This window comes from Anomaloglossus baeobatrachus, chromosome 1 (genome assembly GCF_048569485.1).
Source record: "Anomaloglossus baeobatrachus isolate aAnoBae1 chromosome 1, aAnoBae1.hap1, whole genome shotgun sequence".
NCBI classification, from domain to species: Eukaryota; Metazoa; Chordata; class Amphibia; order Anura; family Aromobatidae; genus Anomaloglossus; species Anomaloglossus baeobatrachus.
Window position 1 is genome coordinate 312,016,414 of NC_134353.1, and position 26,950 is coordinate 312,043,363.

A 26,950-nucleotide genomic window follows, 5' to 3' on the forward strand; every position below is an offset into this window, starting at 1 on the left:
AGGATGACATCGGGGTAGGTAGCAAAGTCTTTACTGAACCATGACTTGTTCATCTTGGCTCCTTTTAAAAAACACAGCAAGCAAGGGTTACTCCAAGTGGAGTCTCCCTTTTTTCCAAAAATTGGGCCCCACACACACCCACCCCTTCAGTGGCAGCAGTTGTGCCCCAGTTGTACACTTCACAGCTAGATTTGCATCAAGCACATTCAAAAATACGCCATTCTTAACCGTCCTCAGGATGACACCGCGATAGGTAGCTAAGTCTTTCCTGATCCCAGCTCTGTTCATCTTGGATCATTTTTAAAAACAATGTAAGGGTTACTCCAAGTGGAGTCTCCCTTTTTTCCAAAAATTGGGCCCCACACACACCCACCCCTTCAGTGGCAGCAGTTGTGCCCCAGTTGTACACTTCACATCTAGATTTGCATCAAGCACATTCAAAAATACGCCATAATTAACCGTCCCCAGGATGACACCGGGGTAGGTAGCTAAGTCTTTCCTGATCCCAGCGCTGTGCATCTTGGATCATTTTTAAAAACAATGTAAGCAAGGGTTACTCCAAGCGGAGTCTCCCTTTTTTCCAAAAATTGGGCCACACAGACACCCCATCAGTGGCAGCACTTGTGCCCTAGTTGCAAACAGGATGTTTTGATTTGCATCAAGCACATTCCAAATCCACAAGCATTTACTCTCCCCAGGATGACACAGGGGTAGCAAATTCCTTGTGGATCCATGACTTGTTCATTTTGATGAACGTTAGTCTGTCCACATTGTCACTGGACAGACGCGTGCGCTTATCTGTCAGCACACACCCAGCAGCACTGAAGACACGTTCAGAGACAACGCTGGCAGCTGGACAAGACAAAATCTCCAAGGCGTAAGTTGAGAGCTCTGGCCATTTTTCAAGATTTGAAGCCCAAAATGAGCAAGGATCCATTTGCAAAGTCATGGCATCAATGTTCATTTGGAGATACTCCTGTATCATCCTCTCCAGCCGTTGACTATGTGTCAGACTTGTTGTCTCTGGTGGCCTTGCAAAGGACGGTCTAAAAAAATTATGAAAAGATTCCATAAAATTGCTGTTACCAGCACCAGATACGGTGCTACTGGTACGGATAGACTGTTGAAGATGACGAGACCGTCCCATGTTTGTCAAGTTACAACTGGGAGATTCACTCCCTGCACCTGCACGGTTGTTTGGTGGAAAAGCTGAGCTAAGATCGAGTAACAGCTTCTGCTGATACTCCTGCATACGTGCGTCCCTTTCTATGGCTGGAATTATGTCACAAAATTTGGACTTGTACCGGGGATCTAATAGTGTGGCAAGCCAGTAGTCATCATCACTTCTAATTTTGACAATACGAGGGTCATGTTGGAAGTAGTGCAGCAAGAAGGCGCTCATGTGTCTTGCGCAGCCATGTGGACCAAGTCCACGCTGTGTTTGTGGCACAGAGGTGCTAACCGTTCTTTCTTCCTCTGACATCTCCCCCCAACCTCTTTCAACAGAAATTTGACCAAGGTCTCCCTCATCCGCTGAGTCTTCCATGTCCATGGACAGTTCGTCCTCCATTTCTTCATGTTCTCTTGCACCTTCCTCAACATTTCGCCTGCTACCATGCGCCCTTGTTGATCCCTGTCCCCCATGGTCCCATGCCTGCCGCGTTGGTGATGATGAACGTCTGGACCTTAGTGATGTTGTTGTGTCTTGCGCATATGAATCCTCCTGTAGTTCCTCCCCTTCCTGTTGTCCCACCCCCTGACTCCGAATAGTGTTTAGCGTGTGCTCCAGCATGTAAATGACTGGAATTGTCATGCTGATAATGGCATTGTCAGCGCTAAACATATTCCTCGCCATGTCAAAACTGTGCAGAAGAGTGCATAGGTCCTTGATCTGAGACCACTCCATCAGGGTGATCTGCCCCACCTCTGCATCTCGTTGGCCCAGGCTATACGTCATGACGTATTGCACCAGGGCTCGGCGGTGCTGCCACAGTTGCTGTAACATGTGGAGAGTCGAATTCCAGCGTGTCGGCACATCGCATTTCAGGCGATGAACCGGCAGGCCGAAAGACTTCTGGACCGATGCAAGTCGCTCAGCTGCGGCGGTTGAACGGCGGAAGTGAGCAGTTTTTGTGCCCTGGTCAGAAGGCCATCTAGGCTGGGATAGTGTGTTAAAAATTGCTGGACAACAAGGTTCAACACGTGAGCCATACAAGGCACGTGTGTCACCTTGCCCAGGCGAAGGGCCGCACCCAGGTTTGCAGCATTGTCGCACACGGCCTTACCAGGCTGCAGGTTGAGTGGAGACAACCATTTATTAAACTCAGTCTCCAGAGCTGCGCACAACTCAGCCGCTGTGTGACTCCTATTTCCAAGACATGTCAAGCTAAAGACCGCCTGATGCCATTGCACTCTGCTGCCAGCATAGTAATGAGGGGTGCATGATTCCTTCTGCGCAGTGCGAACGCTGGTGGCCTGACCAGGCAGGCTTGGGACGGAGGTGGAGGACACAGATGAGGTGGAGGAGGCAGAAGCAGTGGCGGAACGTGGACAGACAGAGGATTGACACACAAGTCGTGGGGACGGCAAGACTTGTGCAGCAGACCCTTCTCCATCTATCACCATAGTTACCCAGTGCCCAGTCAGCGACATGTAACGTTCCTGTCCATGCTTACTGGTCCAAGTATCGGTGGTGAAATGCGCCCATTCACACACAGAGTTTCTCAAGGAAGCGGTGATGTTGTGTGCGACATGCTGGTGTAGCGCGGGCACACCTTTCTTAGAGAAGTAGTGGCGACTGGGCATCTGGTACTGGGGCACAGCGCCAGACATAAGGTCTCTAAAATCCTGTGTGTCCACCAGGCGGAAAGGGAGCATTTTGGTAGCCAAGAGCTTACAGAGGGATAAAGTCAACCTCTTAGCTTTGTAATGGGTCGCAGGAAATGGCCTTTTATTTGTCCACATCTGAGGGACAGAGATCTGGCTGCTGTGTGTAGACAGTGTTGAGTAGGGTGTCCCTGGAAAAATGCAGCTTTGTGAGGAAAGTGCAGGCGTAGACATGATGTTGCCTTCATCCAACGTTGGTGCTATCGATGTCTGAAAGAGCTGTACACACGTACTTGTTTCCCCTTCCAAACCAACTGATGACCTACCAAGCAAACTGCCTGTTGCGGTTACAGTGGTGGAAGTTGTGTGTGGAAAACCAGGTGTGACAGCTGTCCCCACAGTCCTAGAAGATGAAGAGCGCGCGGATGCACTAGAAGGGGCAGGCGGTGGACGGTTCACTCCGCTAGGCCGCATTGCAGCACGGTGAGCTTCCCACTGGGACATATGATATTTATTCATGTGACGATTCATGGAAGAATTTGTCAAACTGCTGAGGTTTTGCCCTCTACTAACAGAATCCCGACAAATTTTACAGATCACATAATTTGGGCGATCTTTTGGTATGTTAAAAAAGGACCAGGCTAGGCAAGGCTTAGAGGGCATGCGACCTGCTGATCCACCCCGACTAGTGCTCAGAGGCACAGTGGTGGCTGAGGATGCAGTTGTAGACGTGCTACCAGTACTCCTACTCTGTCCAGGAAGGCGCAAGGTAACTTCGTCGTCAGTTGAATCCTCCTCCACCGTCTCTGTTGACCTCCTCGAGGGCCTGACTGTGGGTTGACAGTAGGTGGGATCTAGAACTTCCTCATCAATTGTTGTGTTTGCACTCCCCTCACCCTCAGACCGAGCCTCTTCTTGCCCTGACCGAATATTTAAGTTGTCATCCCAATCTGGTATCTGCGTCTCATCGTCATCAGTATGTTCCTCATTGTCTATAACAACAGGTGTTACAGTTTGTGAAAAAGGGTCAACATTATGCTCAGAAACTTGGTCCTCATGGCCTGAATCTGAGTCACAAAGGTTCTGGGCATCACTGCAGACCATTTCCTGATCTGTACTCACTGTAGCTTGGGAGCAGACCTCTGATTCCCAGGCTATAGTGTGACTGAACAGCTCTGCAGACTCAGCCATCTCAGTTCCACCATACTGTGCAGGGCTGATGGAGACTTCAGAGCTGGGAGAAAGCAAGTTTGATTGGGATGACAACTCAGAGGACTGGTGTTTTTTGGATGCGGTAGTTGAGGTGGCGGAGAGGGCACTTGTTGGACCACTTGAGATCCATTCAAGCATTTTCCTTTTTTGGCCATCATCTACCTTTGTTCCAGTTGTTCGTGTCCGTAAAAAAGGGAGCACATCGGATTGTCCACGGTAAGTAGTAGACATCTTAATTTTGCTGGAAGATGGTCTATCTTCAGCAGATGTTAATGGAGCTTTGCCACCTTCCCCACGGACAAACCCTTTATTTCCTTTTCCAACACGCCTCTTCCCCTTTCCACCAGCATCTGTCATTTTGCCACTCATTTTGATAGCGACAAGATTGTGCACTTAAAATGTGGTAGTAAAAATTGAGAGGTGGTATAGATTTCAGCGGTGGTCTAGCTTTATTAACAGCAGAATAAACAACAATAATTATCCCTGACAATGCAACTACGGCCCTTAAAAAGGCAGCAGTGTTTGCTAGTATAATGACTTAGTAACAATGAGTTTGAGTGTGCAATGCATGCAGACATGCTGCAAATATCTTTGCACTAGTGGGACAATACAGAAGTCCAACAGCCACTTTTATGATGCCACTAAGTTCATTCAGTATTTGCTAGTATAATGGCTTAGTAACAATGAGTTTGAGTGTGCAATGCAGGCAGACGTGCTGCAAATATCTTTGCACTAGTGGGAAAATACAGAAGTCCAACAGCCACTTTTAGGATGCCACTAAGTTCACTCAGTGTTTGCTAGTATAATGGCTTAGTAACAATGAGTTTGAGTGTGCAATGCAGGCAGAGGTGCTGCAAATATCTTTGCACTAGTGGGACAATACAGAAGTCCAACAGCCACTTTTATGATGCCACTAAGTTCACTCAGTGTTTGCTAGTATAATGGCTTAGTAACAATGAGTTTGAGTGTGCAATGCAGGCAGACGTGCTGCAAATATCTTTGCACTAGTGGGACAATACAGAAGTCCAACAGGCACTTTTATGATGCCACTAAGTTCATTCAGTGTTTGCTAGTATAATGGCTTAGTAACAATGAGTTTGAGTGTGCAATGCAGGCAGACGTGCTGCAAATATCTTTGCACTAGTGGGACAATACAGAAGTCCAACAGCCACTTTTATGATACCACTAAGTTCACTCAGTGTTTGCTAGTATAATGGCTTAGTAACAATGAGTTTGAGTGTGCAATGCAGGCAGACGTGCTGCAAATATCTTTGCACTAGTGGGACAATACAGAAGTCCAACAGCCACGTTTAGGATGCCACTAAGTTCACTCAGTGTTTGCTAGTATAATGGCTTAGTTACAATGAGTTTGAGTGTGCAATGCAGGCAGACGTGCTGCAAATATCTTTGCACTAGTGGGACAATACAGAAGTCCAGCAGCCACTTTTATGATGCCACTAAGTTCATTCAGTATTTGCTAGTATAATGGCTTAGTAACAATGAGTTTGAGTGTGCAATGCAGGCAGACGTGCTGCAAATATCTTTGCACTAGTGGGAAAATACAGAAGTCCAACAGCCACTTTTAGGATGCCACTAAGTTCACTCAGTGTTTGCTAGTATAATGGCTTAGTAACAATGAGTTTGAGTGTGCAATGCAGGCAGAGGTGCTGCAAATATCTTTGCACTAGTGGGACAATACAGAAGTCCAACAGCCACTTTTATGATGCCACTAAGTTCACTCAGTGTTTGCTAGTATAATGGCTTAGTAACAATGAGTTTGAGTGTGCAATGCAGGCAGACGTGCTGCAAATATCTTTGCACTAGTGGGACAATACAGAAGTCCAACAGGCACTTTTATGATGCCACTAAGTTCATTCAGTGTTTGCTAGTATAATGGCTTAGTAACAATGAGTTTGAGTGTGCAATGCAGGCAGACGTGCTGCAAATATCTTTGCACTAGTGGGACAATACAGAAGTCCAACAGCCACTTTTATGATACCACTAAGTTCACTCAGTGTTTGCTAGTATAATGGCTTAGTAACAATGAGTTTGAGTGTGCAATGCAGGCAGACGTGCTGCAAATATCTTTGCACTAGTGGGACAATACAGAAGTCCAACAGCCACGTTTAGGATGCCACTAAGTTCACTCAGTGTTTGCTAGTATAATGGCTTAGTTACAATGAGTTTGAGTGTGCAAAGGGCAGGAGGGTACAGTGGCAGGGTTGTGGGTCTCTGGGTAGAGGAAAGGAAGCCTGCCTTTCTATCCCTCCTAAAGGGGAAATGCAGCGAGGAAATCCCTGACCTTAGCTACACAGACGCTGTCATCTTGTGTAGCTGTTAAACTCTGTTTTCACGGACCTGACTGTCACCTATGGCTCTGACCCTGCCGGTATTAGCCCTTAAAAGGACTGATAGAAAGTGCTATCCCTATTCTGTACAGTGCTGTGTATAGAGCGTACACAGCAGTATCGGATATAGGTGCTGCACCAGAAGTCAGATAATGGCGTGCTGGAGGAAAATATCCGTTGACATCCTATCACACATGCCGTTGCTTCTCTGGCTAAAAGTCCACTTAGCTGTGTGTGTGTCTGGGATTGGCTGACATGCTGGCCCGCCCCACTACACGCGCGCGCTTAGGGAAGGAAGACAAGGAAAAAAAAAAATGGCGATCGCCATTATCCATACAGCAGTGATATGAATGCGCTGTTCCCGCACACTATACACTGAAATTTTATAATAGTGTGAGTCACAGAGTGACTTACACTATTACAGCGGAAAACCAGCTAGTAATTAGCTGGTCTTTTTGCTGCTAGAACCGTTCTCGAACATATCTAGAACTATCGAGCTTTAGCAAAAAGCTCGAGTTCTAGTTCGATCTAGAACAGCCCCCAAAATCACTCGAGCCGTGAACTGGAGAACCTCGACCCGCGAACCGCGCTCAACTCTACTGATTACCCACCTGATACTGCAAGCGCCATCCATCAGCAAACAATAACCCTTCACAATCTGCTGGATCCACACCTACCTTCTTTTAGAAGTCACATAAGGTTGTCCTGGTAGACAATATATCCCCCAATGTTTCTATGCTCCTCGGATCTTGCCAAGACATTACCCTCATTTCTTGAACCGCCTATTTGGCCATTCCAGTGCTGTTTTCTTTTCATAGCGGAAGAGCCATAGCAACTTATTATACCTTGAGCTTCAGAGACTCTTTGCCAGTATCTGTAATGATTTTAGGAGATTGTCCTAGTTTATGTGTAGCAGCAGGAAGAGGCAGTCATAGTCATTACAATAGTGATTGATATTTTTGCCCAGTCAAGATTGCTAAGTTTTACTGAACTGTAGATATGGCTGGAGATTCCTCAGGATATATACATCTGATGGAGGCTTGTGATGTCATGCAGCGACATCCATCACCTATAGAAACTCATTGGAAAAAAAGTATACATATATGTTTTTAACAGATATTGTACATAATCAAATTGTCTACTACTATATTCCATATCTTTTTTTAAGTGTCCTTTAGATAGACAAACTTCAAATTTCCACTGTTTTGACAATGGAGCCTTATGAATATGTTTAGTGTAAATGTTAAAAGCGTTACCAGCGTTCTTGATGGATGTTAATAACAAAAATTATGTGATCAGAGCATTGAGCATTAGAATCAGCATTGATTGGGTTTTCTATTACTTGATGAATCGGATGTAAAGAGTGCCCTGAATATATAAAAGTGGATTTTAGCGGTATTTAATAGAAGATCGTCTCCTAGTAGATTTGATTTCTAAAGAAAGTCTTCTGAAAAGAATACAAGTTACACAAAAAGCTGAAGGTGGAGACAGAAAATACTTGAAAGTCTGATATTATATTTAGCCACTGAGTATTTGGTATAATCTGCTTTTTACCTGATGCTAAAGAACTGCATAATGGCTGGTTTGGCAAATTACAGAGCTATTGAATTAAGAAACTGTTAGCATATGCACCTCAGTGTGAGGTAGAGATTTTAATCAAGAATAAAAAAATAAGAGCTCTATGCTCGATATTAATAATTTAATGAACTTGTAGACCGCATACTCCAAAACCTTTTATTTAGGTAAAGTAAAAGAAGACTTAAATTCCAGCAACTATTTCCAGTAATTCCACCCTGTTCAAGAGGTATAGATAAGTAACTAGATATATTTAAATGATAGACATATCACTAAAATAAATTGATATCTTTACCAAATAGGAAATTACAAGCTGTCTGTGTATTGATCGAAGTGTATTTTAATTAAATGGGTTCACTGAATATAAAGCAGAGCCTACAATATTCCTTGGATGGGCATTCAAATATTTTGAAGAAGTGTCAGTCTCTCTCTGCAGTTTAGAAAGGAAAGAATAAGAAGGAAGATGGAGAATTATAATGTGAACTAACTTGCTTTCAGACAAATTGACTGTGACCGGGGGTTGCACTTATGGTACAGTGCATCTAGAATGTGAAAGATAATGGTAGCAATATCCTATAAGTGAAGCAGTAGGAAGGATAGTACTGATTCATAATAAAAAATTGTTTCAGGCTTATTCTTCATAGTGATGCTACAAGCTACCAACACCTTCAATGGAGTCCAAGCTGGTGTTGAGGGCATTGTTAGCATCTAAAACTTATTGTCGAAACCAGCATGTAAGCCAGAGAATTAAGCAGGATTTTGACTTCCTGTTCAAGAATTAGATAAAAAAAGGGTAACAGCAGTTGCAAATCTTATAGTACAGTAATGGCATTACTGCAAAGCTTTGCAACAGGTGGATTTGGGCATAGAACATGCATGCCAGAAATGTAGATGAAGATCCACATCCTGGAATCAGTATGAGTAGAAACATTCCAGATGAGAGATTTCAAGAAGGGGAAAAAAATAAGAGACAGAGCAGAGGACCTAGAGAAGTAATTAATAAAGTCAAAGAAAAGCTATTGACCCATAAACTGTGGATTTTATGTAAAATAAACCTTCTATTAGCCTTCGGAGTTCCAACCCTATGAAAAGTAGAGAGTGCACCCAACTGGGCCACGCCGGAGACTACAGCCTGTGTCCAATACATATCAACCAAATTGTATATTAGTGATTACTAATAAGTCAGCAATCTTGAGAGTGTTTAAGGAATCAGTACAACTGCTTAAATACTTCAATAAACACCAACTATTCATAAGACTGGTATAATAATACAATACAAAGACTTCTTTATATTACCAAAATACCAGTCATCAAAACATTGATTTAACAGTTTGGGTTTGTAGGCTTAAATATATACAGTACAGACCAAACGTCTGGACACACCTTCTCAGTCAAAGAGTTTTCTTTATTTTGATGTCTCTGAAAATTGTAGATTCACATTGAAGGCATCAAAACTATGAATTAACACATTTGTAATGAAATACTTAACAAAAAAGTGTGAAACAACTGAAAATATCTCTTATATTCTAGGTTCTTCAAAGTAGCCACCTTTTGCTTTGATTACTGCTTTGCACACTCTTGGTAGTCTCTTGATGAGCTTCAAGAAGTAGTCACCGGAAATGGTTTTCACTTCACAGGTGGGCCCTGTCAGGTTTAATAAGTGGGATTTCTTGCCTTATAAATGGGGTTGGGACCATCAGTTGTGTTGTGCAGAAGTCTGGTGGATACACAGCTGATAGTCCTACTGAATAGACTGTTAGAATTTGTATTATGGCAAGAAAAATGCAGCTGAGTAAAGAAAGACGAGTGGCTATCATTACTTTAAGAAATGAAGGTCAGTCAGTTCGAAAAATTGGGAAAACTGTGAAAGTGTCCCCAAGTGCAGTGGCAAAAACCATCAAATACTACAAAGAAACTGGCTCACATGAGGACCGCCCCAGGAAAGGAAGACCAAGAGTCACCTCTGCTGCGGAGGATAAGTTTATCTGAGTCACCAGCCTCAGAAATCGCAGGTTAACATCAGCTCAGATTAGAGACCAGGTCAATGCCACACTGAGTGCTAGCAGCAGACACATTTCTAGAACAACTGTTAAGAGGAGACTTGGTGCAGCAGGCCTTCATGGTAAAATAGCTGCTAGGAAACCACTTCTAAGGACAGGCAACAAGCAGAAGAGACTTGTTTGTGCTAAAGAATACAAGGAATGGATATTTGACCAGTGGAAATCTGTGCTTTGGTCTGATGAGTCCAAATTTGAGATCTTTGGATCCAACCACCCTGTCTTTGTGCGACGCAGAAAAGGTGAACGGATGGACTCTCCATGCCTGGTTCCCGCCGTGAAGCATGGAGGAGGAGGTGTGATGGTGTGGGGGTTGGTGACACAGTTGGGGATTTATTTAAAATTGAAGGCATACTGAACCAGCATGGCTACCACAGCATCTTGCTATTCCATTCGGTTTGCGTTTTGTTGGACCATCATTTATTTTTCAACAGGACAATGACCCCAAACACACCACCAGGCTGTGTAAGGAATATTTGACTAAGAAGGAGAGTAATGGGGTGCTTTGACAGATGACCTGGCCTCCACAGTCCCCAGACCTGAACACAATCGAGATAGTTTGGGGTGAGCTGGACCGCAAAGTGAAGGTAAAAGGGCCAACAAGTGCTAATCATATCTGGGAACTCCTTCAAGACTGTTGGAAGACCACTTCCGGTGACTACCTCTTGAAGCTCATGAAGAGAATGCCAAGAATGTGCAAAGCAGTAATCAAAGAAAAAGGTGGCTACTTTAAAGAACCTAGAATATAAGACATATTATCAGTTGTTTCACACTTTTTTGTTAAGTATTTCATTCTTCATAGTATTGATGCATTCAATGTGAATCCACAATTTTCAGAGTCATGAAAATAAAGAAAACTCTTTGAATGAGAAGGTGTGTCCAAACATTTGGTCTGTACTGTATATATATAATACACTACCGTTCAAAAGTTTGGGGTCATCCAGATAATTTTGTCTTCCATGAAAAATCATACTTTTATTTATCAAATGAGTTGCATAATGAATATAAAATATAGTCCAGACATTGGCTAGGATAGAAATAATGATTTTTACTTGAAATAATAATTTTCTCCTTCAAACTTTGCTTTTGTCAAAAAATGCTCCCTTTGCAGCAATTCCAGCTTTGCAGACCTTTGGCATCCTAGCTGATAATTTTCTGCGGTAATCTGGAGATATTTCACTCCATGTTTACATAAGCCCCTCCCACAAGTTGGATTGGCTTTATGAGCACTTTTTGCGTACCATATGGTCAAGCTGCTCCCACAACAGCTCAATAGGGTTGAGATCTGGAGACTGGGCTGGTCACGCCATTACAGATAGAATACCAGCTGCCTGCTTCTTCCCTAAATACTTCATGCATAATTTGGAGGTGTACTTTGGATCATTGTCCTGTTGTAGGATTAAATTGGCTCCAATCAAGCGCTGTTTACAGGGTATGGCATGGCGTTGCAAAATGGAGTGATAGCATTCCTTATTCAAAATCTCTTTTACCTTGTATAAATCTCCAACTTTACCGGCATCAAAGCAACCCCAGACCATCACATTACCTCCACTATGCTTGACAGATGGCGTCAGGCACTCTTCTAGCATCTTGTCAGTTGTTCTGTGTCTCTCAAATGTTCTTCTGTGTAATCCAAACACCTCAAACGTCGATTCGCCTGTCCATAACACTTTTTTCCAATCTTCTTCTGTCCAATGTCTGTATTCTTTTGCCCATATTAATCTTGTCTTTTATTAGCCAGTCTCAGATATGGCTTCTTCTTTGCTCTCTACCCCGAAGGCCAGTATCCTGGAGTCTCCTCTTCAATGTAGACATTGACACTGGTGTTTTGCTGGTACTATTTAAAGAAGCTGCCAGTTGAGGACCTGTGAGACGTCAATTTCTGAAACTAGAGACTCTAATGTAGTTGTCTTGTTGTTCAGTTGTGCAACGGGGCCTCCCAGTTCTCCTTCTACTCTGCTTAGAGCCTGTGTGTGCTCTCTTCGTAAGGGAGTTGTACACACCGTTCTAGGAATTCTTCAGTTTCTTGTCAATTTCTCGCACGGAATATCCTTCATTTATAAGAAGAAGAATAGACTGTCGAGTTTCACATAAAAGTTTTCTTATTCTGGACATTTTGAGAGTTTAATTGAACCAACAAATGTAATGCTCTAGATTCTCAACTAGCTCAAAGAAAGGTCCGTTATATAGCTTCTCTAATCAGCAGAACTGTTTTCAGCTGTGCTAACATACTTGCACAAGAGCTTTGAAGGGATTTGTAACCATCCATTAGCCTTCTAACACAGTTAGCAAATACAATGTACCATTAGAACACTGGAGTGGTGGTTGTTGTTGGAAATGGACCTCTATACACCTATGTAGATATTGCATTAAAAACCAGACGTGTGCAGCTAGAATAGTCATTTATCACACTAACAATGTATAGAGTGTATCTCTGTTTAATTTAATATTAGCTTCATTGATAAAAAAATATGCTTTTCATTTAAAAATAAGGAAATATATATGTCACTTCAAACTTTTGAATTATTTTACATGTGTATATATATATATATATATATATATATATATATATATATATATATATATATATATATATATATATAGCCTCCAACATCTCCTTTTAATACCCACATTGTTTAGGTTAGCATGCACAGGTTATATCAGAGTGAATAGATTGCTGTACGTATACCCTCTCTCACTTGTAAAGCGCCATGGAATAAATGGTGCTATAATAATAAATAATAATAATAATAATAATAGAAGCAGGACATGGACATGACCTTTTCATATGCAAAAAAGTGAAGTCCATATGGAGCTTATCTAGGGGTTGTGGGGTTGATGGGGTTGACGAACTTAATGGTTTACACTCTTAATTGTTCATTTCTTTGAGCTGGTTAATGTTTAATTAATTACTTAATTATTCTGATATTTATTAGAGGCATGTCATTAATACTCTTGGTAAGCTGAAAAAGATATGATAGCAGTTTAAGTGGGGTCAACTTTAAGACATTCTAATATACGTACTATCACTTGGTGCTCTAATTTTTCTGCCTTGCCATATTTGCTGTTCATGCTGCCCTATGCACTTTAAGTCGTCATGTTACCTACTACTGTAACAAGACTAAAAGTGTCCATACCTTTTATCTAGTGTTTAGTGGATTGTCTGACAAAATATGGCTGTATTTTCTTTGTCTTTATGTGCAATGGATAGCACACTGACCGTATAAAAATCTATGTGCTATGCAGCCAGCATTTAGTGTTTTTTATATTGAAGCATGAATGAGACATACATCGATATAAAAATGTCTCGGAAAATGGTGATACAAGCATATTTTATTTTTTATATTTCCAAAAATTTCTCACCATTTAAGTAAAAAATAACATATATACAAGTTTTGCATCACTCTACTTGCATTGACCAAGAGAACCATATTTGATTGTCTTTTTTACAACACAATGAATGCCGTAAATGGACCCCCCCCTAAAAAAAGTATTACAGAGTTGCCTTCTTGTTTTGTTTTTTTTGCAATTTCACAGTACTTGGAGTTTGTTTCCCTTTTTTAATAAAATGTGTGATTCCAAACTATAAATTGACCTGCAAAAATTAAGCTCTCACAAGGTTATGTAGACAGAAAACTAAAAAAGTTAGGGATCTTGGAAATAGGGGAAGAAAGAGTGAAAGATTGAAAGTGAACATTTCTCAGGTAAAAAGAGGTGAAAGAAGAATTGCAATCATGTATGGTGGAAGGGTTTTAGTCATGGGTGGAAAAAATCCAGTAAAGTAAAAAGGCCTTTAATATCTGCAAAGGCCAGGCAGCAGATAGGGTCGGGAATAGATAGCAAAACCTGACTCACATATTCCCTTACTGTTGCACCTGTCAATCAAATAGCACATTTCTGTAACTTTACTTCCACATATTTCTGAAATAAAACATCTAATCTCAGAATAAAAGGTATGCTTACATTCAGCATCCTATATAAAGCACCGGCTTTACTTTATATATGAAAATCCTGCTGTTTGGTTTTCTTTAATTCAGTCTCCATATTAGTTACAACTTATATAAATTGTGAGAATGTTACTAAATACTCACTGCATCTGTAGATTTCCCTTACTATCATGCTATCAGCATGGTCAAGATTGTAATTTACAGTTCATAGATTGTTTTCTCACAATGCTAGACATTTAGATAGAAATATCATTCCATAAAATGACCCTATTACAAATATATGGATTTACCTAATTTCATTATTAAATTTACATTGTTTTAAATATTGCTGACAAAATGTGAAAGAAAATTATTATTATTATTTATTATTATTATCGCGCCATTTATTCCATGGCGCTTTACAAGTGAAAGAGGGTATACGTACAACAATCATTAACAGTACAAAACAGACTGGTATAGGAGGAGAGAGGACCCTGCCCGCGAGGGCTCACAGTCTACAGGGAATGGGTGATGGTATAATAGGTGAGGACAGAGCTGGTTGCGCAGTGGTGTACTGGACTGAGGGCTATTGTAGGTTGTAGGCTTGTTGGAAGAGATGGGTCTTGAGGTTCCTTTTGAAGCTTTCCACGGTAGGGGAGAGTCTGATATGCTGAGGTAGAGCGTTCCAGAGTATGGGGGAGGCACGGGAGAAATAGGCTTAAATGCTGGATGGATACAGAAGCTTGAAAAAAGAATCATAGGATGTGCACAGTTTCATAATAGCAGAAGATGAGAAATTAATTTACATATTATTCGCATTGCCAGGTTATTGCATATTCCTCAAGTGAACTGACACTGAGCATTGACAGCTCTTATGGTGTGTGTGGCATTAATCCCAGTGTGCTCATCTGTATAGAAATTTGCATAAGGAATTATGATATAGGGTTACAAGGTTGTGTATGTTATTTACTCACAGTGATGACATTCTTGATTGCTCTGATCATCCTTGTGTTAAGGGACCACAATGACTCCTATAATGGCTTTCATTTACAGCTTTTAATGAAGATAAATTAGTGCTCGGGCCAATTCCACAGTTCTTATCCAAAGTGTTTAATGTGTTCCATTTAACCAAGCACTATATACCGTACAGATGGTACCATGCCTGGTACTCCAGTATCCTAGACAGATAAGGCAGAAGCTGAAGTCATTTGCAAAGCAGCAGGCTGGCCATCATTCAACACTTCCATCAAGCATAATAAGCTAAATGTTTATCGTGTTCCTGAAAAAAGCGCTGGGAAGAAAGAATGAAATGCAGAATAAAGAGCCTAAGTGTTATTCAAAAGCTGGGTCTTATACACAGTCTGATTAGCTGCTTTTGTCTGTCATCTGCTGCCTCAGGTACAAATGAAATCAGAACATCTTCAGCTAATAGTACAGTCTTTCTTTTCTACTTTTCTAGGCAGAAAGCATTAATACATTTGCTATTTTACATAACTTTTTATAATTCCTTTTCATTTTAGGCCTTGCATATTCCTTGTGGCACTTAATACTTTTACAAGCATTTATAGCTCACAGAAAGCAAAAAGCTGTACTGTATGTCATATATGGAAAAAAATCTCTTTGTGGGTAAACTTCCACTTAGGATTTCTACCCACAATTGGTGGCCCTAGAGTTTAAAGCATAACTGTTGTTTTAATTTTTTATTTAATAATAATAATGTAGAGCAAGCGATTTTAAGAAACTTTAAAATTTACTTTATAAATCAAATCAGGAAGTAAGCCTCTCAAAAACCATCTGGAAGATGTTGCCCTAGGCTGTTTATGAACCAGTGCAAAAAACACACTCCTTCGAACAATGCAAAGCATAGTTGCTAATGATTGCCAAAAGAAGGCTAATCCATAGCATACACAAACTCCGAGTGTTGAGTAAATCACTCGGAGAACTGAAGTTCTATGTACAAAATATGTATAAACCTTATTACCAGCAATAAATCAAAAACAGTGAACACAATAAAACCAATGTTGTAAAGGATGATAAAATCAAGCATGATGGGGAAGTTTGGGTATCAGGGTACAAGGGAACCTGAATATAAGCTCACAGGGCTGCATTTATAGTGTGGCCAAAAGGGGAAACAAAATATAGGTGGAATAGTGGACACAAAGTCCAAGCGGACACATTCTGACATTCTAGCTAATGCATGAGATTCAATCACCTCTCAGTTTTGTTGGGTACATACCCAGGTTTTTAAAGTGCCAGGTGCAGAACAGTGTCCCATTGGATCCCCAGGGGGTCTGAACAAGATCCCACTAATTGGTCGCCGAATGCACGTTTCGCTAGGGATTCTTTAAGCTTCATCAGGGAGGGAAGATCCTAATGGTGCTCCAGCATCAGTGTGCATGTCTTAAATATCCCCTAAATCACTGAACCATGTGTCATAGCAGCGTTTCGGTGCAGTCTTCTTACAGGTGGTACAAATTTGGTGCTGAAATCTGGTGCAGACATTTCAGCACCAAATTTTCACCTCCTGGAAGAAGACTGCACTGAAAAGGCATCAAATCTTTTAACACTATATTCCTGCATCCAATTTACACCTCCAGGCAAAAACCCCACATCATACTGTATGCGGTAGTGATGCTTTTTTTTGCCAAGTGTAGATTCGATACAGGAACATGGTGTAAACATTTCAGCACCAAATCTGCATCTCTAGGCAAAAAAAACCCATAGTTTTCTGCCAAGAGATGCAGGACTGTGAACTCAGTGAGAGTTCATTGAGGTCATCTGAGGTCAGGTTACCTGCGATCACAGGTGGAGGACCATGGGAACCTCCAACTGTGACTGCAAATAACATGAGCGGTGTGAACACTGATTGCGCTGCTCATTCAGTCTCTGCCTAAAGCTCACAGCGGATGGTCATGTTCCATGATCGCCTGCCGTGCCTTCAGTAATGTAGCAAAGCTGGTATCTGTTACGAGGGGGACCCGGGGAAGCGTGCCAAGATGGGAAATGGACTGCTTCCGCCGGTCAAGGTCCACTGTGCGGTGTAAGGGACCGCCGCTATGGTGGGTGAAGAGTGAGCGGGTTGCTGCTAGCGATCGTCTGGAATGTCACAGACGATCTATGTACACCGATCTGCCCTAACCCGTGAGGGTTGTATGGCACAGATCTCACGGCTCGGTGTACCTGTTGCACGGGGAAGCATAGAGGTGCCCACGCACGTGTGCCAGTGGAAGTCACGAGAATATGGCACGGGGGTAGCACAGAGGTGCCCACGCACGTGTGCTTTCAATAACCAGGTGAGTCCAAAGGAGACTTGAGGAGCTCACCTGGGACAGGAACACGGCCTGTTGACGGGGGTACTGCCAGAGCAGCAAGGCAGGAACACGGCCTGCAAACGAGGTACTGCCGGAGCAGCAAGGGCCAAGCCCACAAGAGACAGTAATGCCTGAGCAGTGGCGTGGCAGCACACTGCCAGACATCCAAACATAGAAGGACGGTCGCGCGCCGCCATGATGGCAGGGGGAGCTTTTAAGGAGGTGCAGCTCCACCCGAGGGCGGGCGCGAGGCGGAGATGACGGACTTGACCCAATCAGGGTCCACGACGTCCCAGCCTGGCCAGTCAGGATTCACCACGTCACCAGCCTTGTCATCAAGCCGTGTGACGTCAGTGAGCGAATCAGGACCCACCACGCATTGCACATGCTCACCCTCCTGCCTCTGGGAAATAGAGGCGGGATCCTCGGTCTCACAATGTGCAGAGATAACGGGAATCTCACTGCTTCCCTGAGCAGTAAACCTCTGCACATTGCGCAGCCTCGCAGACCTTCGGGGCCGCTGAGCAGGAGAGTCTGCGGCAGGCCAGGAATGGGAGACCGCTTAACTCCTTGTAACAGGAGAACCACTAGGTGTCACCCTTCTGCTGCCTCTCTGAGAAGGTATCTCCTGCAGTCTGGCAGACCTTCGGCGCTGCTGAGCAGGAATGCTCGTGGCAGGCAAGGAATGGGAGACTACCTCAGTCCTTGCCTCAGGAGAGCCACGAGATGTAACAGGTATCATCGTGGGACCTTGTGTGGATTAATGTCAGACCTGCACACGACTGGGGGCTGCAGCCTGCAGCTGTGGCTTTCTGTGCTGGTATCAATACAGAGGGGACTGCATGTCAATTGTTTTATTTATTTATTTTATACCACAATAGGGACTCACAGACAGCATCTGTGATTCTAACCAATCACAGATGCTGTCTGGGGGACAGGGTCTGACAGCAGCCAATCAGGGATGCTGGTGAATGGGGAAAGCAGTGAATATGCATTACGGATAATTATCAGACCTGAAAGTAGGTCTGTATTATGTAATGATTTAACCCTTTTGCCTGCTTCTTTTTCCCTTTTTTTTTACAGTGGCCAATCACAGCCATGCCAAAACTTGACATGGCTGTGATTGGCAGGGAGAAGATGGTTTTTGCCAACCAACATTTACCAATCCTTGGCAAGATCTCCGACCTTTGCGGTAAATAAACGAATGTCTGATCCTGATCCGATTAGGCCAAGATCGTACGATTTTAACATTTTGCTAATCAGGATTGCTTATCTGTAATTCTGATAGGGTTTTAGATTTCAAGCCTTAATAGGACAGTTATGACAATGTATTTAAAGAAGTTATCCACTACCCTAACTCATTTAATTTTTCATTCATCAATCATGCTTTTATGTGTCACTAAATGCATCCATACTCTTATTATAGCAATATAAACCTCTTCTCATTCAGATAGCATGACTTGGTGTCTCCCAGCAGCAGGTCTGATGTTTACATTGATCTTTTCCCATCCCCAGGTTTATTGTGTGCTATTGCTACAGGTTCCATCATGCAATACAGTAGCCTGTAAGCCAGCACTTAGCATGCTCTCTCCATTTTCCACCCTGTGCTGCTGAAGATATTGGGAGCTACCAAATGTAAGAGCAGCCCAGGGTAGGTACCAGCCCTTCCACTGTGCAAATTTCAGCACTTTTCAGCTGTCCACATCAGTAGAAATGAGTAGAACTTGTAACGTTTGCCAATTTAAAATTGGGTTCAAGCATTTCCCTATTCGGTTCAAGGTCATGTACCAAAGCTTTTTGGGAAAACCCGCTAAGTTCTTTTTCCAAAATGCTTTTCTAATAACATATAATGTTTTTGGATAGGATTGTGGTGCTGTATGATGAACAGGTAGATATGTTTAATGATGGAAGGGGTGAGGAGACACATGATGGTTTTTGGATAGGATTGTGGTGCTGTATGATGAATGGGGGATATGTTTAATGACAGGAGGGGTGGGGAGAGGCTAGAAGAGCGGTGCACTCAATAGGTATTGGTACTTTTTAGTGCCTGCTAAAATTTTGCCATCAAACCATCAGGTATTGGTACTTTAGAGTGAATGCTAAAAAGTTGCCAGTGAACCATCTCAATGAGTATTGTTACTTTTTAGTACCTCCTAAAAATTTGCCAGTGAACCATCTAACTAGGTATTGGTACTTTAGAGTGCCTGTTAAAAATTTTACAGTGAACCATCTCAATAGGTATCGGTACTTTTTAGGGCCTGCTAATAATTTGCTAGTGAGCCATCTAACTAGGTATTGGTAGTTTTGTGGGCCATCATAATACTGCCATCTCAGCAAAGAAATATAGAATTTTATTTTTGTGTCAAGTGTCTGACAGATGTGAGCCTAGGGTTGCAAAACATCTGTTTCAAAGTGAAAGGGTACATCAAACATGAGTTGTAAATCACGAGCTTGTCATCCAAGGGGGATATGTGAGGTGTTCGAGGTGTATGTGGGTGACATTATAATGTTAGTCATTGCTATACTGAGCAAACATAGGCTCGTCCTATCCCAAGAGAACTGCTAACAACATCCATTACTGGATGGGCTACTACATTCCATTTGTTTGGCAACTTCAACTTGTAAATGAGGGCCAGAAACAGTATGTGCTAGAGTGGATGGCAAGCACTGCACCAAGTGACCTTTCCTCCTCTTTCTGCACCTCAACCTCACACACAGTTCATTCCTCAGAGGTGTCACCCCAATTACACAATTTTCCGCCCACATCACATCTCTCCAACAGCCCAACTGACTGTGGGGAACCATACATGGGCGACTCTGGAGCGTTGTTCACACATTCTATCCCATGGGCATCAGAGGTCTGCTCCAAGGATTTACAGACTGAAGAGAAGGAAAGCATCTGCACTGATGCCCAAATTATTTGTCAGTTGGATCCAGACCTTGACCAAGTTGGGTCCGAGCAGGATCCAGGCCCTTATCAACAGACATTAACCCCTGGGGATGGAGGTGGTGATGATGAGACTCAGATACCCGAGGAGCATGCATATGGACTGTGATGTCAGCTCAGGAAAAGGAAGAGGGTGACTGTCAGGGCGCAGAGTGGGACAACAGAGAGGATGACAATGGAGTTGGTGATCCTACTTGGTGTGAACGCAAAGACACGCATCTGAGTAGCTAAGCAGAGCAGGTGGAGGAGGAAGACAAGTTGCTTCCCAGACAGATAATGAGTGATGAAACCAGGACAACCACTGCATCCTCAGCCACAAGTCTGGCTGTGTCTAGCAGTGGTCACAGGTCTAAATTTTACATGGGTGGCAAGGGTTGTCTATCCTGGGCCTTTTTTGAGACCGGAATGGATGACACGACTCATGTTCTCTGAAAACTTTGTAAAAAACAACTCAGTAGAAGCAGAAATTTAGAAACATTGCCTAATACATGCATGAACTGTCACATGATCAACCAACATGCATTAGTTTGGGAATCTTACTGACCTAAAATGTGGCCTAGCAGGCATCCCCAACCACCTCCGATGCCTCATCAACCGCACCCGATGCTTCTTCCTCCTCCGTCATCCTCCAAACTGTTCTCACCCAGGTCTCCGCCTGCTGAACCTCCACTTGTTTACCAACTACAATTAGGGTGAGGAAAACTTGTCAGTTGTTATGAAGTAAGGTGATTCCCTGCAGGGTATATAATCAAAAACGAACACGCGGCGCCAATCTCAGTGCGTTATCAAAGCGACTCTCTGGTGCCCTTTAAATGAAGTTTTATGCACTCACCTTTTGCCACAAAATTTCAAGCATATATGATTTTTCCAAAGCCTCTTCACGCTTCTAATGTTTATCGGGTCTGCTGCTTGACTTTAATTGATCCTGTGTTTCATCCAGTCATGGATTCCCACAGGTGAAAAGGTTAAAAATGGAGTGAATCAATTCTATAGTGGCTGCGCTCCTCGTAGTGATGATTTTGAAACCTCTTGTCCACAACTGGAATTTATTGTTAAAAAAAGCATTAAACATACAGAAATAAAAACAGATACGAGTTTCAGCAGAAACAACTGCCTTCCTCAGGTATCTAAGTAAAAATACATCTAACTTTCTAGTTTATAGATAAAAAATGCAATTTGCTGGGTATTCAAATAAGGATATAACCACACCTGTGAAATGAGTCTCTTTGTTCACTTCAGCTATAGTGGTTCATTTAAAGCAAAAATCCCCAAGCAACAAATCACTTAAAAAAATCACTTAAAAAATGACTTAAAAAATCCTAATTTAAAAGCAGTGTGAGCATTTATCAATAAAATTACTATCCCTAAGCGTTCTCAAATAAAAGATAGTACAAAGAATTTTTTTTGTTATATATATTTAGACAGGGATATATACTATATTCTTTCCACAATATCATTAAGGCCATTGGGATGCAATGTTTGAAGGTGGTAAATCCAATATGTCTCTTTGCGATTAAGCAAAGAGTTTCTATTGATAGTCTCCACAGGTACCTGTTCTAGAGGTGTCACGATTATATTACAATTCTTATCATGCTTGATTAATATATGTCTCGATAAACTATGTTTTGAAAACCCATTTTTTGCTCTATTGTCCGTTCATATGAGCACGTAGAGTCTGTGTCGGGCGTCCCATATACTGTAGCCCACAGCTACAATCGATAATATGAACAATATAATTGCTATCGCAACTCAGATTTTGTTTTATTTTAATTAATTTGCCTGTACTTTTACTTGAAATCTGTTTTGCTCCATGGTTTATAATTCCACACGTATGACATTTCCTAGAATTACATCTGAAAGCTCCACTCACATGATCTTTATTCTTTTCTGTCATTACAGATTTTTTTTTATTTTCTCTTAACCTACTTGGGGCTATTAGGCGTTTTATTGTTTTCCCCCTCCTAAATATTATATTTGGTTCCTCAGACAGATATTTTCTCAAAATCAGATCCCGTTTCAGAATATATCAATATTTTTTCAGAATCATACGCATTACCTTTTCAACCCTATTATAGGTCGTGATAAAATTAAATTTCCACCTGCCTCCTTCTCTATCATTTATTCTTTTACATATCACCTCATTTCCCTTCTTTTTTACTCAAAAAATCCTCATGTTTTTTAAACCTGTTTTTTTCATATGAGGCATGAACCAATTTTTTGGGATATTTCTTTTCCTTAAATCTTTTCTTTAAAATGTCAGCCCGGGTTTCAAAGTCTTTCTTTTCAGTACAGTTTTCATGATACGAAAGAACTGACTGTATGGAATGTTTTCTTTCCATTTTTTATAATTGGTACTTCTGAAATTCAAAAATCTGTTGGAATCAACTTTTTTAACCTTCCTCTTGTATTAGCTTTCTGTTACTCTTTCTTATGTTAACGGGTTGGTTTTGACCCGTGTCTTAAATCACCCCTAGGATACCCTAAAAACAGTTATTTATGATCCAATTTGTTTCTTACCTCTTAGTTACCTTGTTAGGGTTTCTCATCCATGGAAGGATTGATTTTAATATTTTTGTTGTGGCCCCCTGGGCCTTTCATTTGAGGGCATACCCTTCATTTTCAATATAAAAATATTGTCAAATAAACCTCAAGAGAATAATATAAACTTAAAAAAGTTTGTTATATTATCTGACTATTACTGAAGGGTTTTAGAACACATTTCTTAAATGTAAAAAAAATATACATATATATATTTTATATTAATAAGGCTAGGTTCACACACTGCATCTTTTTGACGCTGGGGTTTTTGTGCGTTTTTGGCCGCTAAAAACGCACAGAAACGCACCTGCGTCGAAAAAACGCATCAAAAAACGCATGCGTTTTTGCCGCGATTTGGTGCGTTTTTGGCTGCGTTTTTGATCTCTGCGTTTTGCTGCGTTTTTCCAATGCATTGCATGGAGGGAAAACGCAGAAAAACGCAGGAAAGAACTGACATGTCCATTTTTTTTTAACTCAAAAACGCAGGTAATAAAAACATATGTGTGCGGACAGCAAAAATGAAAACTCATAGACTTTGCTGGGGAAGCAAAGTCCTGCAGTTTTGAGGCCAAAAACGCACCCAAAAAACGCGCAAAAACGCCACGAAAAATGCACTGTGCGCACATAGCCTAAAGGCTACTTTACCCACTGCGATATCGGTCCCGATATCGCTAGTGTGGGTACCCGCCCCCATCTGTTGCGCGACACAGGCATATCGCTGCCCGTGCCACACAACATCGCCCAGACCCGTCACACATACTTACCTGTCCGTCGTCGTCGCTGTGACCGGCGAACCGCCTCCTTTCTAAGGGGGCGGTCCGTGTGGCGTCACAGCGACGTCACTGAAACGTCACTGAACCGCCACCCAATAGCAGCGGAGGGGCGGAGATGAGTGGGACGTAACATCCCGCCCACCTCCTTCCTTCCTCATAGCGGCCGGGAGGCAGGTAGGGAGAGCTTCCTCGCTCCTGCGGCGTCACACGCAGCGATGTGTGCTGCCGCAGGAACGAGGAACAACTTCGTTACTGCTGCAGTAACGATAATTGAGAATGGACCCCCGTGTCGCCGATTAGCGATTTTGCACGGTGTTGCAACGATGCAAAATCGCTTATCGGTGTCACACGCAACGGCATCGCTAATGCGGCCGGATGTGCGTCACAAAATCCGTGACCCCAACGACTCCGCATTAGCGATGTCGCAGCGTGTAAAGCCCGCTTTACTCTAGTAACATCTATGGTGTTACGGGTCAATTTTGACCCATATCTAACCACTTTATGAAAAAGGCAAAAAACAATTTTTTTTTTTATAGAACTTTAATACAAATAAAAGATGAAAATTATATTAACATTAATAGCAATAATAATAAAAATTAGCTTTTCTAGGTCAAACAAACAAACAACAATCAATCAAGCAAATCAAATCAACAGAAATCAAGTACTAGTTTTTAGATGCATTAGTATTTATTTAGATGCATGTGTGGCAAAAAGTGACACTTTTTGTGTGTTCTTTGCAGAGGTATGTTTTGCAGGCGAAGCACGATGTGTTTGTCTTTCTGTCCTTATTGCAAGGGCAGACCTGATACCTCTTTCTTTTAGAATCAGGTGGTTTCACTGGGGTTGTGGCTGTTGTGGTTGATGTTGAGGCAGGGCTGGTTGAGGAGGATGCTGGTGATGATGCTCTTTGTGTTGCTGTGGGTGTGGGTGAAGCACTGGAGCTCTGGAGTTGTCGTACCAAGGCTGCAGCGGCTGGGTCTCGGGGCACTCGTTCCCTTTGGTCAATGTGCGCCTTGACAAGGGATCTTCCTAGTTCCTCAAGAAACATCCTCCGCTTGTTTTTTTTCTTTGAATTCCATCCTTGGTGAATGTGGGTCCACAGCACAAATGCATTGTATGCTGACACATCAAGGATGTTTGAAAATACAACCATTGGCCATCTCCTAGTCATTCACTGCCAAGTGTAGGTGGCAGTCAGCTTGTCCAGGTTGTCCACTCCTCCTTTGTTTTTGTTATAGAACAGGATGATTATGGGCTTTTTGTCATTTCCTGATGACACAGCTGCATCTTTGTGAAGTGTGGACATCAGTACCACATTCCGTCGTTTTTTGGGGCAGTATGAAACAGCAGTGGTGGTGTCTGTAAAAACAAACTTTGAGAAAAGTGGAGCCCTGTCCTTCATCTGCAACAATTCAGCGGGCAGATCAGGTTTGGTTTTTTTCACTGTGTCCACCATGGTGATTTTCCTCCTGAGAAGTTCTTGTCCAAGGTCATAGCTGGTAAAAAAAAATTGTCACAAGTAATGTTGTGACCTTGCAGTCCAGTAGTCATATCGAAGACTACACGTTTTCCTTGTTTTTTTTCAGGGATGCCGCTTGCAGACTTGCCTGTGCAAATCTGTAGATTCCATGCATAGCTAGTTTTTGCATCACAGGCTACCCAGATTTTTATGCCGTATTTGCCTGGCTTACTTGGCATGTATTGCCGGAAGGGGCATTTTCCGCGGAAAGGGAGAAAACATTCATCTACTGTCACCTCTGGCCCGGGGTTGAACATCAGTGGAAGGAGCTGCACCCATTTCTCCCAAACATCCCTGATGGGAGCAAGTTTGTCAGATTTTGTTCTGGTGTCTCTGTTGTCAAATCTGAGGATTCTTGATATCATTTGAAACTTTTGAAGTGACATTGTTGCCCGGAAAATATTCCTGCCTGTCGATGCATCCCAGAGACTATCAGTGGCCTCATTGCAGGATTTGTACACTCCAGCAAGGAGAAGAACACCAATGTAGGCATCCAGGTCATCATCATGAAGGTCATTCCACATGTTGCCGTGGACTTTTTTTTCCTTCAAGGTTTATCATAGCAATAATGACTTTTTTTTATTGACAATGGCATAAACAGATCAGAACATGTCTTGATGTCACTTACTCTTGTCACAGCAAACCTTGTGATCCCAGGGGTCAATTTTATGACATTTGCAGCATCTGCCCTGCCATGTACATCTGGAGGTACTGAGCTCCAACTGATCTTGCCACTTTTGGATTTGAATCTTTCAGCGGGAGCAGCTTCAGCACCGGTGACCTCCTCATCAGACTGATCAGAACTGTCTGTGTCTTCCGTTTGATACTCCACACCGTCTTCCTCCTCAGAAACCTGTTCATCTGTACCAGTCTGCTGCTGTGTGTCCTCTGATTCATTATCATCCAAGATATAATCCAGAATTTGGCTTACATCTAATCTTCTCCACATTGTTGCATGGTGTAAACTGAAGATGTATACTCTGCAAAGTACCAACTGTAAGCTGATTTGGCCATACATGCCTGGACATGTCCCTAACTCAAGTTGTTGGAGGTAGAGCTGGCTGTGGGCTGTTGGTTTATATTGTGTTTATGAGTTCAGTTTTGGGACTTAGGCTGCTTTCACACTACGTTTTCTTACCATCCGTCATGAACATTTTTTTAATGCAAAAATGGATGCAGTGCAAATGCGTTTTCATTTCAATGCATTCGCAATGGACTCACGTCAACATGCGTTCACCTGCGTTTGCGTGCGTTATAGTGAGGATCCAGCAAGTTGCAGTTTTTAAACATTTTTCAAAAACGCTACTTGTAGCGTTTTTGAGCTGCGTCCAAATACTGCAAATTGCTGGATCCTGACTATACTGCACGCAAACGCATGTAAACGCTGGCATGCTGATAGACAGGATCCTGCTTGGTCTACTGAGCATGCCCAGAAACCAGCCTCGGGTGATCAGTCCCTCTCTCCCCCTCCCTCTCTGTCTCTCTCTGCCTCCCTCTCGCCCCCTCCCTCTCGCTCCCTCCCTCTCTGTCTCTCTCCCCCTCTTTCTCTGTCTCTTTCCCCCTCCCTCTCTGCCTCTCTCACCCTCTCCCTCTCCCCCGCCTGAGAGCTGCGGACACTCCTAACCAAGATAAATATTGGGTAACCAAGCAAAGCGCTTCTCTTAGTTACCCGATATTTATCTTGGTTACGTGTGCAGGGAGCAGGGAGCCCGGCTCCTAGCACCTGCGGATGCTCGTAACCAACGTAAATATCTGGTATCCAAGCAAGTTACCCGATGTTTACCTTGGTTACGAGCCTCTGCAGCTGTCAGAAGCCGGCACCCAATCTATCACGTTCAGTTCCACTGACTACCGATCACATGACTCCAATGCCCGCCCATAAACTTAAAGTGACAGGATCCTGCAAAATATCACGTGT

At 42.6% G+C, this 26,950-nt stretch overlaps 1 pseudogene; it reads right to left on the minus strand.

Moving 5' to 3' along the window:
* The window catches only part of LOC142297848 (uncharacterized), a 49,724-nt pseudogene extending 23,743 nt beyond the window's left edge, over positions 1-25,981 (minus strand).
* Positions 25,982-26,950: the final 969 nt, after the last annotated feature.